The following is a 14,388-nucleotide window of genomic DNA, read 5'->3' as shown; positions in this document are numbered from 1 at the left end:
ACGTGGTGCTCTACTGAGGCTCTGTGCTCCAACAATGTCCATAAATCATACCTGGTGCTCTACTGAGGCTCTGTGCTCCAATAATGTCCATAAATCATACGTGGTGCTCTACTGAGGCTCTGTGCTCCAACAATGTCCATAAATCATATGTGGTGCTCTACTGAGGCTCTGTGCTCCAACAATGTCCATAAATCGTATGTGGTGCTCCAAGCCCACTCAGTGCTCTACTGAGGCTTTGTGCTCCAGTGAAAAGACACTGCAAGCAAGGTGGTAGTGCCACGTACCCCCTGTAGGTGAAGATTCAACAGAGGCTAATGACCCTGAAAAAGTCATAAGTCAAAAAGCTCTTTATAAACTTTGGAATTCCGACATTCTTATGCCAAACCAGGACCAGGACTCTCCACATCAGAGTTGTCAACATCAGTGCATCTCAGATAGAGAAACCCCAGAACACATCTTATTGTGCTCCCCATTTATTAAAAGTAGCCAACAGACAAAACACAGATAAAAACTCCCCTCTTTGTTCCCACTCCCGGAACCCAGTGTCTCCAGCGATATAATGTATAGAGCAGGGGTGTCAAACTCAATATCATGGAGGGCCGCATCAGCATTATGGTTGCCGTCAAAGGGCCGGTTGTATCTGTAAGGCACCCCACCCCTCCTTACATCACAGTGCACCCCCTTACCTTGTGCTGCTGCAGGGAAGAAGCTGGAGGTGGAGCTGCGAAGCACAAAGTGCAGGGTCTGGAGGAGGACCAAAGGAGGGTTGGAGTCAGCTGCTGGAGTCTACAGGGGTGGTGGAGACAAGGGGGTGCTGCGGCTGCACAGAGATGTGCAGGTTCTGTAGGAAGAGTTCCGTCCTCCTCTCTGCTGCAAATTGCTGAGACCAGGGGTGGGGAGGATGCAGAGATGAGCCTGTGGGTGCATGGAGAAGTGCAGGATCTGGTGGAGGAGGTCTGTCCTCCTCTCTGCTGCAAATTGCTGAGACTGGGGGGTGTTGCAGGGATGAGCCTGTGGCTGTATGGAGAAGTGCAGGATCTGGTGGAGGAGTTCTGTCCTCCTCTCTTCTACCAATTGCTGAGACCAGGGGTGGGGGGTTGCAGAGATGAGCTTGTGGCTGTATGGAGAAGTGCAGGATCTGGTGGAGGAGGTCTGTCCTCCTCTCTGCTGCCAATTGCTGAGACTGGGGGATGTTGCAGGGATGAGCCTGTGGCTGCATGGAGAAGTGCAGGATCTGGCAGTGGAGTTCTGTCCTACTCTCTTCTGCCAATTGCTGAGACCAGGGGTAGGGGGTGGGGGGTTGCATATATGAGCCTGTGGCTGCATTGAGAAGTGCAGGATCTGTATGTGGAGTTCTGTCCTCCTTTCTGCTGCCAATTGCTGAGACCAGGGGTAGGGGGTGGGGGGTTGCATATATGAGCCTGTGGCTGCATTGAGAAGTGCAGGATCTGTATGTGGAGTTCTGTCCTCCTTTCTGCTGCCAGTTGCTGAGACCAGTGGTGGGGGGGGGGTTGCAGAGATGAGCCTGTGGCTGAATGAAGAAGTGCAGGATCTGGCGAAGGAGTTATGTCCTCTTCTCTTTTGCTGACTGCTGAGACAAGGGGGTGCAACAGCTGCAGGAGAGATCTGAGTGCCACATGAAATGGCCTGGAGGGCCAGATTTGGCCCTAGGGCCCTGTGTTTGACACCTGTAGTATAGAGCCTCCCCTGTTCAGGTACCTGGAACCAGCGTGCACTCCACTGCCAGGAACTGATGTCACTGGAAGTCTGGAAGTGCTGTTGATCTCCTTAGACCTGCCTCAACGCGTTTCACCCTAGGAAGGGTGTCTTCAGGAAGCTGGGAGGATGCCATGCTGACTTCAGTATATACACCTAGACCCAATTAACCCCAATGTTACCCAGTCTCTAGCTGTCAAGATGTACACTATGGTATAGACATGAAGGCAGAATTTCATGCAAAAAAATAGCTCCCCCCCCCCTAAACATTCATACCAGCCCCTAATCCAAGCATGCAGCCTGGCTGTCCAGGAGTCCATACAGGTCACATGGCCTCAACATGGGCCCCCTGGTAAAGTACCTTGTCCCCATGTTGAAGAGGAGAAAGGCCCGCTGGGCCAGGGTTGTGGGGGGACCTGTAGGCAGAATGCTTACTGGAACCTGGAAATCCCCTTACAAATGAAGGGGGCCCCAGATACCAGCCCCCTTCAGTGTGTGGTTGAGTGAGGGGTGCATAGTACCTCTATTCATACACAAAACCAAAGTAACCTAGAAAATAAGACCCCCAAGTGTTTGACTATTCCTTCATGAAAAAAATAAAAATTCCCCCAAATATCTATTGTAAATAATGATGTCCATTACCTTACCACCTGACCAAAAGGAAAACATGGCAACCTGGCACACATTGTACCAATCCCAACAGTACTCCGAGTGGAATGATGGCTCCCTGAGCTGTCATTAGCTATGTAAGGGAAGGGCGGTGAGAGCGGTGAGAGAGGTGAGAGGAGTGAGAGCGGTGAGAGGGGTGAGAGCGGTGAGAGAGGTGAGAGCGGTGAGAGCGGTGAGAGCGGTGAGAGTGATGAGAGCGGTGAGAGCGGTGAGAGGGGTGAGAGGGGTGAGAGCGGTGAGAGAGGTGAGAGCGGTGAGAGCGGTGAGAGAGGTGAGAGCGGTGAGAGCGGTGAGAGAGGTGAGAGCGGTGAGAGAGGTGAGAGCGGTGAGAGGGGTGAGAGGGGTGAGAGCGGTGAGAGAGGTGAGAGCGGTGAGAGCGATGAGAGCGGTGAGAGAGGTGAGAGCGATGAGAGAGGTGAGAGCGATGAGAGCGGTGAGAGCGGTGAGAGCGATGAGAGCGGTGAGAGCGGTGAGAGAGGTGAGAGCGATGAGAGCAGTGAGAGCGGTGAGAGCGATGAGAGCGGTGAGAGCGGTGAGAGCGGTGAGAGAGGTGAGAGCGGTGAGAGAGGTGAGAGCGATGAGAGCGGTGAGAGCGGTGAGAGAGGTGAGAGCGGTGAGAGCGGTGAGAGAGGTGAGAGCGATGAGAGAGGTGAGAGCGGTGACATCATCGACCAAATATGGTAGTACCATGATACCAGGTAAAAAAAAAAAAAATCCCTGATTCCCCCTCCCCCCCTTCCCAGTATAGTACAGTGTCACTATGGTGAAGAAAGAATGCAAAAAATAGTCAGTATCCTTGACCATCGCCACACCGGTCATGTGATGACTCTGCACTGCTCTGGTGACAGGATGTAAAAAAAGAAAAATGTGAAAAAAACAGTTTTTATATAATTTCTTAATTTTCAAAAAAAAATTGTAAAAAAAAATTACAACTTCAAATAACCCAACACTAAATACATAGGGGTATCAAGAAGGGGTCATCTGGGGGGATTTGTCCTGTCCTGACATTTGGGGGGGATTTGTCCTGTCCTGACATTTGGGGGGATTTGTCCTGTCCTGACATTTGGGGGGGATTTGTCCTGTCCTGACATTTGGGGGGATTTGTCCTGTCCTGACATTTGGGGGATTTGTACCATCCTGACATTTGGGGGGATTTGTACCATCCTGACATTTGGGGGGATTTGTACCATCCTGACATTTGGGGGGATTTGTACCGTCCTGACATTTGGGGGGATTTGTACTGTCCTGACATTTGGGGGGATTTGTACCATCCTGACATTTGGGGGGGATTTGTACCGTCCTGACATTTGGGGGGATTTGTACCATCCTGACATTTGGGGGGATTTGTACCATCCTGACATTTGGGGGGATTTGTACCATCCTGACATTTGGGGGGATTTGTACCGTCCTGACATTTGGGGGGATTTGTACTGTCCTGACATTTGGGGGGATTTGTACCATCCTGACATTTGGGGGGGATTTGTACCGTCCTGACATTTGGGGGATTTGTACTGTCCTGACATTTGGGGGATTTGTACTGTCCTGACATTTGGGGGGATTTATACCGTCCTGACATTTGGGGGGATTTGTCCTGTCCTGACATTTGGGGGGATTTGTACCATCCTGACATTTGGGGGGATTTATACCATCCTGACATTTGGGGGGATTTGTACCATCCTGACATTTGGGGGGATTTGTACCGTCCTGACATTTGGGGGGATTTGTACTGTCCTGACATTTGGGGGGATTTGTACCATCCTGACATTTGGGGGGATTTGTACTGTCCTGACATTTGGGGGGATTTGTACCATCCTGACATTTGGGGGGGATTTGTACCATCCTGACATTTGGGGGGATTTGTACCATCCTGACATTTGGGGGATTTGTACTGTCCTGACATTTGGGGGATTTGTACCGTCCTGACATTTGGGGGGATTTGTACCGTCCTGACATTTGGGGGATTTGTACTCTCCTGACATTTGGGGGGATTGTACTGTCCTGACAAAGCCCTTTTGATAACGCCCTGTGGGTGGGGCGAAACGCGTTGACGCACTTCCGGTTGCCTGTTCCGTCGTCTGACGTCATTTCCGGTGAGTGGAGCGCACGCCGAGCGGTGCGTTCCAAGGGGCCATCTTAGCTTAGCAGATGAGTCTGTAGCTGAGGTCTGCCATCCTGCTGCACACGAGGCTGTGGGGTCTCTTAAAAAGTCGGTGTACTTGAAAAGTGGATCTTTTTGGAAGAAAATTATTGTTGTTTTGAATAAAAGGCGGGTTATATCCCGCAAAAGAATGTGAGTGGTCTGGAGAGATTACTTTGAGGAGAAATTACTACGGTATCACGCTATGGTCTTTTCTTCTTCCTGATTTTCCTTGGGGGATTCGGTGAGAGGAGTAAGCAGAAGAGGTACCCAGACATAAGAAGAAACAGCATTTGGAGGTCTCACAAAAAGTAAAGGGGGTCCAGGAGCCCTTAATATTCCTGAAAGGCGTGTGACTCACTACTATCTGGTGAGTGCGGTTAATGTTGATTTCTGCACTGGTGGATGGTGAAGGGATCATAAACACGGAAGAATCCAATGAAAATTATAATTTATTTGATTTTTTTTGTCACGGGACTGTTAAATATATAATTTTTGGGATCTTTTGGTTTTTTTTGGGATTTTTTGGTTTTTTTGTCACTTGATTTTTAGTCACTGGACTTATGAATTTAATATTTTTATATTAACTTATTTATATATAATTTATTTTTATATTTTTATTAACACAAAAGTGGTTTTCTAAGTTGAGTAATGCAATTGATTATGTGGGTTTGCGCTGGTTTTTATTGATAAAGTAGCGCAGTGCTGAATATAAAACCAAAAAAATGGCCTGTTCATGAAGGGGGTAAAACCTTCCAGAGGTCAAGTGGTTATACAGCTTTACAGCTCATCATTAGGGAGCTTCATCCAGTCCTAGATGATGGCCAACAAATGATTCCTCTACCTGGGAGGGGTGTGCTGGATACCGGGACTTTACTGACATTGAGGGACGGATGGGACCAGCAGAATATCCAGCAGCACAGGTCTATTAACCCCTTCCATACCGGGCACTTTTACCCCCTTCCTGCCCAGGCCAATTTTCAGGTTTCAGCGCTCTCACACTTTGAATGACAATTGCGCGGTCATGCAACACTGTAACTAAACTAACATTTTATCATTTTCTTCACACAACTAGAGCTTTCTTTTGGTGGCATTTAATCACCACTATTTAGTTCACAAACTATGGAAGATATCTGAAAATTGATCAATCCTGAAGAACCGACGACCAATCTAATTTCTTGAAGCCCAAAAATGTCAGGACAGTACAGATATCCCCCAAATATCAGGACAGTACAGATATCCCCCAAATGTCAGGACAGTACAGATATCCCCCAAATGTCAGGACGGTACAGATATCCCCCCAATGTCTGGACGGTACAGATATCCCCCAAATGTCAGGACGGTACAGACATCCCCCAAATGTCAGGACGGTACAGATATCCCCCAAATGTCAGGACGGTACAGATATCCCCCAAATGTCAGGACAGTACAGATATCCCCCAAATGTCAGGACGGTACAGATATCCCCCAAATGTCAGGACGGTACAGATATCCCCCCAATGTCAGGACGGTACAGATATCCCCCAAATGTCAGGACGGTACAGACATCCCCCAAATGTCAGGACGGTACAGATATCCCCCAAATGTCAGGACGGTACAGATATCCCCCAAATGTCAGGACAGTACAGATATCCCCCAAATGTCAGGACAGTACAGATATCCCCCAAATGTCAGGACGGTACAGATATCCCCCAAATGTCAGGACGGTACAGATATCCCCCAAGTGTCAGGACGGTACAGATATCCCCCAAATGTCAGGACAGTACAGATATCCCCCAAATGTCAGGACAGTACAAATCCCCCAAATGTCAGGACGGTACAGATATCCCCCAAATGTCAGGACGGTACAGATATCCCCCAAATGTCAGGACAGTACAGACATCCCCCAAATGTCAGGACAGTACAAATCCCCCAAATGTCAGGACAGTACAAATCCCCCCCAGATGTAAACGGATGAAAAATGGACAAAAAAACAATGCAGACGGATGAAAAACAGATGTAAACTCATTCTTTTTTTTTCTTTGAAAAAATGTGACTGAACTGAAGAAAAAAAACGGAACGCCCGTTTGGAAGGAACCTTTACAGCTATAAAAGTCCTCTATAGCTCCGGGTTTTTATTTCCAGCCAGAAAACGCTGATTCCAGTCTCTGTGTGTATGGACACCGAGGAGAACATGCTGGGGGGTTTACTGGCTGGAGAAAAAAATCATCAAAAGCCAAAAACAGCCGCTGTAACAACATCCCGTGTGCATGAGGACTCAGACATGTGTAGTAGCGGTGTAGTAGAGGTGTAGTAGCGGTGTAGTATTGGTCTCTTCTAGGGGGATCCCATGGGTATCCATACCTGGAATTCTTCATTAAAAACATTTCCAGGAAGTATATAAAATACAGTCCAGTTTTCACTTCCCGTGAGCTCCAATGGAAGCACCAAGAACTTCTTCCTTTTTGTAGAACCTACAAGTCCCATCAATCACCATGTCATGGAGGTGAACAATGGTGAACATATCGGTGGTCCAGCCGGGGTGACAACCACAGATACATTGGAGAAGTGAGTGTAGCCACCCAGAGGCAGAAATGTCATTGATGATGAGGTGCTCCCAAAGGGTTAATCAGGTGGGAAGGGATCCTGACTTAGAAATGCTCCTCATTAGGACCAGCAAGTCCATCAGCTGCTTGATAAGGAAAGTCCCTCCCGGTCACATTTAGTTTCCATCCTGACGGTTCTGAACTCGAGCAACAGAGGTAGGAGTCTGCAACAGAGTGTGTTCTGATTGTTGCTGTGTGTAGAGATTCCCCCCCCCGTCTTAGTATGGGGGTCTAGGAGATGGGGCACCACCTCAGTACTGGGGTCTAGGAGAGAGGGGTGGGGGCACCACCTCGGTACCGGGGTTGAGGAGAGGGGGCACCACCTCAGTACGGGGGTTGAGGAGAGGGGGCACCACCTCAGTACGGGGGTTGAGGAGAGGGGGCTCCACCTCAGTATGGGGGTCTAGGAGAGAGGGGTGGGGGCACCACCTCAGTGTGGGGGATTTAGGAGAGGGGGCACCACCTCCGTACTGGGGTCTAGGAGAGAGTGGTGGGGGCACCACCTCAGTACTGGGGGTGAAGGAAGGGTAGGGGCACCACCTCAGTACTGGGGTCTAGGAGACATCTTAGGGGGTCTGTACAGCAGGAGCCCCACCATTCCATCATAGAAATGAGGAGGTGGAATGAATCCTGCATGGAGGGCTGAGGGTTTGGTGGTGGGATGTGTGTAGATCCTTCATCCCGGGTGAGGATTGGTGTTCCCAGGGTTGGGATTTTCAGGTTTTATTGGTTCCTGTAGGATCTCAGGCCCAGCTCACACCTATGTGTCTTGTAGAACCACCCTACAGTCCATTCTACATGGCTTCCTATGGATCTGGTTCATATCAGTGTGTTTTGAGCCGCTGCATTTTTGGGAAGGGTCATGGAATTTCTTCCCCCAGCAGATCGTGTTTTGTATGTAATAGACTTCAATGGCACCGCACCAAAAACACAAGTGTGGCATCTGATGCATTTTGCTTTTTTTTTGGGGGGGCGCTAATAGAAAAGTACGAGAGTTCTGTTCATACTGTGCTACTTTGATATGACTTTACACTCTCTGGCACTCAAGTCGCATCAAAGTAGCTCAGGAACTTTTGTGTCCAAAGTCATTTTCTTGGCTGATTAGAATGCGTGCCTGTTCTGTTCCTGTGGGCTGCACTCACATTTGAGCGCTTCGTAGCCTTATGCTCCACAAAACAAAACAAAAGAAAAAAACAAATCAATGGTCGCATGAGCAGGCACCATAGAGAACAATTTACTTTTTAATTTTTTCCCTTTTTTTTTTTTTTTTTTTTTTTTTAATGGGGCTTCGAGCTTCACGCTGCACGACACTCCAGTGTGAATGCAGCATTAGTGTTACTTTGATGCTATTTGAGTGCCAGAGAGTCGCATCGAAGTCGCACTACATGAACAGAACGCTCATACTGTCTAATTAGCCTAACAATTTGGACTTTGGCCACAAAAAGGTTCCTGCACTTCGATGCGACGTTCATGCTACTTGAGTGTCGGAGTGTAAAGTTGCACTACATGAACAGAACGCTCATACTTTCCTATTGGCCAAAAACTCCCATCATGCAAAGGAAAAACGCATCGACTGAGACCTGCATAGATGTGACCCTAGCCTTCATTCTGTTGTGGTCTGCAGTTCCATGGGAGGTCTTTCACTGATGAGGCCCTACCAATGGGACCTGACATGTTCCAATCAGGTGCATCGAAGTAGAACCAGGAACCCCACTGGATGTGAGGATGTAGAAGCCACCCAATGGTATGATGTGAGGTCCGGAGGCTGGAGGCTTCCACACCTCCCAGTGGACCTTCCCACCCACACTTCTACCATCGGCTGATTTCTGCTCCATCTCCATCTTGTGTATCTGAGATGAACTCCTCACACGTCTTACTGCTGCATTTTGTTTGATCAGATTTGCACATTGGGAGATCAGCGGCGACCGATCTTCGTCTCCAATGGCGGGCAACGAGGTGAGCGACTTTATCATTTCATCCAAACGGCCCAACAAGCTGAGCGAAGAGCTCATAGCAGCCAATCAGATTGCATCCAGCACTGGTCTGGGGTCTTCAAAAAAAGAACCTCGTGCTGGTTTGGCTGAGTTGAGTTAATGTGAAATCCTCTATCAGAATCCTGAGAGCCAGAAAATCCAGAATTGTCCATGGAGCCCACGTGGAAGGAAATACAGATTTTAAAAATATTCTTCCCAAATATATTGACGTATATTTGAAATATTACAATTTTGGCCATATTCAATATATTAAAAAATAAATATATAATGCATGTTGAAATTTTTTTTTTTTTTTTAAATATATTACAAAATATATGAATTTTTTTTTTTTTAACATTTTTACATATATTTGTAAATGCATTCCAAAAATGCAGATTAAATGTATTTTTAAAAATATTTTGTAATCTATAAAAAACGCATTTATACATAGTGTGTACATAAAAAAAAAAAATATATATATATATATATATATATATATATATATATATATATATATTTAAAATTGTTATCCTTTTCTTATATCCTAGATTGTAAGCTCGAAAGAGTAGGGCCCTCTTACCCCTTGTGTGCTGTTTGATGTTACTGTACTGTTTCATGTATTGTCCCCCCTCTATTGTACAGCGCTGAGCAAACCCTTTGGCGCTATATAAACTCGATAAATAAATAAATAAATAAATAAATATATTACAGAATATGAGAAATATTTTTAAAATACATTTAATCTACTTTTTTTTTTTTTCTTTTTTTTTTTTTTGGAATGCATTTACAAATATGTTTAATTGACTTTTTTATGTTAAAAATCTGAAGAATGTATTAAATATAATAATTTTAAAAATATATTTTGTAATGTATAAAAAAAAAAATTCCACATAGTGTGTGATTTTATATAAAATTTGTATTTTTTTTTTTAAATAATACGGCCAAAACTGTAGTAGTTCCAATGTCATTATATTTGGGAATAATATTTTTAAAATCTGTATCTTCTATGTGGGAAGCTTCATTACAAACCTTTTAAAAAACAAAAAAAACAGAATGGGGCTTCCCCCCAAAACCCATATCAGGTCCTTTTTTTTTTTTTTTTTTTTTTTACACAATCCCTGCTCCTTTGTTTCTAATCACCTGTCATTGGGGAATCTCCAGGCAATGAGCAGGGGCGAGTTGTTAGAATGCAGCAGCTGCTGGCTCCCCAGCAACCTCCACCAAACCCTGCCGTGTGCATTTATGGGGCCAAAATCCTGCTGTAGCAACACAAATACCTCTCCCAAAAAGTGCAATCATGAAGGTTTATTTATAGAATAGAGGATTGCTGTCCACTTTTATAACCAACTGAGCCACGTTCTGATTGGCTGAGGTTTGCGTTCACCACCGCGCTATAGCCAAAGGATGACTACAGTGATGCTCATCCAGTTCTGGGACAACATCCATGGACATCCTCATCCTCCCAGAAGTGCAACTCCTGCCCCCCCCCGGGCATGCATTGGGCGCGCTGTGACTGTTGTGTGATTACAGATCAGAAAAAAGGGCCAATTACAGCAGCCCTTTACCATGTGATCAGCTGTGTCCAATCACAGCTGATCACATGTAAACAGACTTGTTGGCTATTGGCTGTCCTTTGTTCACACGCTGTGTCTGTGGGAGGAAAGTCCGCCAAGCCAGGCAAGGCTGTCAGTACATAGTTTACACTGATAATTGGGGTGCTGATCATTGGTACACCGATCAATACCGCCTCATCAGTGCAGTCCCAATAGTGCCACCTCATCAGTGCTCATCAATAGATGATGGGATTTTTTTATTTTCACTAGTAATGGTGGTGATCAGCGACTTATAGCAGGACTGCGGAGGACATTCTGACACTGGGGGGGGGGGGGAACTGACTTGGTGTCACTGACATCCCCAGTGACACCAATACAGTGATCAGTGCTAATAAAAAGCACCGACACCGTACTGGCACTGGGGAGGAAGGGGTTAACATTGGGGCCATCAAAGGGTCAAACATAACCTAGAAATGGAGATGCCCAAACATTTGATAAGTCCTTTACTGAAAAAAAATCCTTTAGGAACCGGTGATGAGGGGAAGCTGTCTGTATAGAAGTGGTTGAAATACGGCATCGGTATAGGATACTTGGCTCCTGCAGGACAGGGGCCCCAAAACACAAGGATTCAGGGGTTTGTCTGAATGTCCAAACAGCCAAAGTTCGGTCCAAGCACGGTGCGGTCCATGTGTTTCTGTGCACATTAGAGGGATTGTAGATCCTATAGAGATGTCCACAATCCTCATCAACCCATCCCTGCCAACGTGGGGCGGTCTTTCCCGTTCCTCCTCCCCCTGATACCCTGTGAGGTGTGTTGTATTGCTGCTGCTTTGTTAGTTTTTGTCTACTTTTATAGTACCTTTTGTATTGCCGCCTTTGTATGTATCTCTACAGTATTCTGCTTCTGATTCATTGCTTGTCCCTGCGTGGGCTGGACCATCGCCTGTTTATTACTTGTCACATCAAATACACATGATTGAAATAGAGAGATACAATGGTACTTTGTATCTCTCCGTCTCCCGTCTGATCGATGTTTATAAACAATGTTACTTTGTATCTCTCCATCTCCCATCTGTTCAATGTTTATAAACAATGTTACTTTGTATCCCTATCTCCCGTATGATCAATGTTTATAAACAATGTTACTATGTATCCCTCTCTCTCCCGTCTAATCCATGTTTTATAAACAATGTTACTTTGTATCTCTCCGTCTCCCGTCTGATCCATGTTTTATAAATGTTACTTTGTATCTCTCCATCTCCCGTCTGATCGATGTTTATAAACAATGTTACTTTGTATCTCTCTACCTCCCGTCTGATCCATGTTTTATAAATAATGTTACTTTGTATCTCTCTACCTCCCGTCTGATCGATGTTTATAAACAATGTTACTTTGTATCTCTCTACCTCCCGTCTGATCGATGTTTATAAACAATGTTACTTTGTATCTCTCTACCTCCCGTCTGATCGATGTTTTATAAACAATGTTACTTTGTATCTCTCTACCTCCCGTCTGATCCATGTTTTATAAACAATGTTACTTTGTATCTCTCTACCTCCCGTCTGATCCATGTTTATAAACAATGTTACTTTGTATCTCTCTACCTCCCGTCTGATCCATGTTTTATAAACAATGTTACTTTGTATCTCTCTACCTCCCGTCTGATCGATGTTTATAAACAATGTTACTTTGTAGCTCCCCCACCCCCCCCCCCCCCCCCCAAGGATCAGAAGAAAGGAAGAAGCCCTCCAGAGTACAGAATCACGGCCTATTTATTAAGTGTTAAATACTCAAAGCTGTAGTTAAAAGGCTTTGAAAATGATTGTATGCCACTTTGCTAATTTCAGCGGACATGATGACGTCAACTAACTTTAGCTCTTTCCAAAACATTTTGTAACATTTGACACTGTCAGGGGCCGGGGGAAGTTTTGTTTGCCTTCATGATTATTCTGGGTTCCTTTCCGTGAACGTACTGCTGGCTATTTTGTCATTTCCAATAATTTGTGGAGATAAAAGGAGTGGAACAAAAGCTGCCATACATGAGCCTTAAACTGTGAAATGTCCTTCAGGGTCACAAGAACTCTAGATTTATTTCTGAAAACGTGTGTTTGTTTGTTGAGGTTTGCATCACCAGATTGCTTCTGAACCTCACAATGTGCCTTTTTTTTTTTTTTTGTGTGTTCTCACAGGAAAATATCGACCTTGTAGACGGGTAAGTACAGTCATGGTGACTGATTTGTGTCTTCATACACAGTGTGTGGCTTGTATTTGCTGTCCCTTTTGTAGACCTATATAGTTAGAACCTCCACAGTCGGGGGGGTGTTGGCCACACAGGTCTGTCATCCCGCAACTCAAAAAAAAAATCTCCGATTATTTGCAGAATGTAATCAGATCCAGAAATCATTATTTATCCCTCCAACCCGGAGATGATCTTCTTTATATATAGTATTTTGGGTGATTGAAAAGCTATTTGCAAAAAAAATCACAACCCACCAAAATCCATAAATCACAATTGGCGGAAAAAAGTTTAAATCCCAAAAAGATTGGGATGTGTTTTTAGAAAGGGCTTGTAGAAATGAAGGATCTGATGGAGAGCAGCTTCACAACTTATGGAGAAGACAAACGGGAATGTATATGATCAGTGTAACCCCTGTACTAGTGGCACTGGGCAGGAAGGGGTTAACATGAGGGGGAAATCAAAGGGCTAACTGTGTGCTGGGAGGTTTTTTTTTTTTTTTTTTAACTATGGGGTGGGGGTCTGTGTGCTTCACTGTACTCACACTGTGCACAGCCATCCAGAGCAGTGTGCCCAAGCTGACAGGGAGGACTGTTAGTAGACAATACTGTCCTCCCTGTTGGAGATCCTCTGAAACCACCAGGCAATGTTGCGTAATTACCAGCCGGGACCCGGTGACTGACAGCCGCGGCCACGAGCACCCCCTACCCGGAAATGTAAAATCGTGTGTGTACAGGATTTATGTAGCGCCAACAGTTTGCTCAGCACTTTACAATATAAAGGGAGACAATACAGCAACAATACAAGAGATTTAGGAGGGCCTGATCCTGGGAGCTTACAATCTAAGATGGGTAATGATTTTGCACACCTGTGCCTCCCTGTAGTAATATTTCTGCTATACGGCGGTCGGGAAGTGGTTAACAAACATGACTTGTAATGGTTTTGCACAGAGCAGGTCCCCCACCAGTGTTCCTGGTCCCCCTCTTTGAGTATCCCAAGAGCAACCAGCTTGCTATGGAAGCACCCAAGGAGGCTCGCTCCCGAGCCACTGCTCTGTCCATTCACACACAGTTGTGGCTCAGTCATGCCCCCTCTCTCCCCATTGGCTCACTGACTGTGACTGACAGGAGCGGGAACCAAAGGCTCCTGTGCACCTCACTGGATCATGATGGGGCTCAGGTAAGGATTTTGGGGGGGCTGCTGAAGGGTTTTACGCTCATAAACAGAATAAAAGAGTAGAAACCCCTGGAGCCTTTACAGGGACTATAATTGTAATGTGATTACCAATATACCCTTTATATAGCTAAATAGCCGGGTGCTGCACCAGGGCATTGTGCGTTATCGCATATTTGGGTGGGGATATCCATATGCCCGCCCCATGCCTAAGAGGTGGGGGTTCCCTGTGACATCATTGGTTCCGGGGATGCTGCGGGTACAATCACTGATGGCAGGAAGCTGTCATATAGAAGCAGATGAAATGCCTCTTCTATAAAATGTTGTCACAAGATGCGGGACTTTT

General features: G+C 45.8%; 1 pseudogene; it reads left to right on the top strand.

Annotated features, from left to right (window-relative positions):
- The first annotated feature begins 7,001 nt into the window (after positions 1 to 7,001).
- Positions 7,002 to 14,388, top strand: part of LOC149449557 (cytosolic phospholipase A2 gamma-like) — a 98,504-nt pseudogene continuing 91,117 nt past the window's right edge.

Source organism: Staurois parvus, unplaced genomic scaffold (assembly GCF_062004578.1).
Source record: "Staurois parvus isolate SC_StPar_1 unplaced genomic scaffold, SC_StPar_1.0 ptg000612l, whole genome shotgun sequence".
Taxonomy (NCBI): Eukaryota; Metazoa; Chordata; class Amphibia; order Anura; family Ranidae; genus Staurois; species Staurois parvus.
Note: the sequence above shows the minus strand (reverse complement) of the source record. Positions and strands in the feature narration are given on the sequence as shown.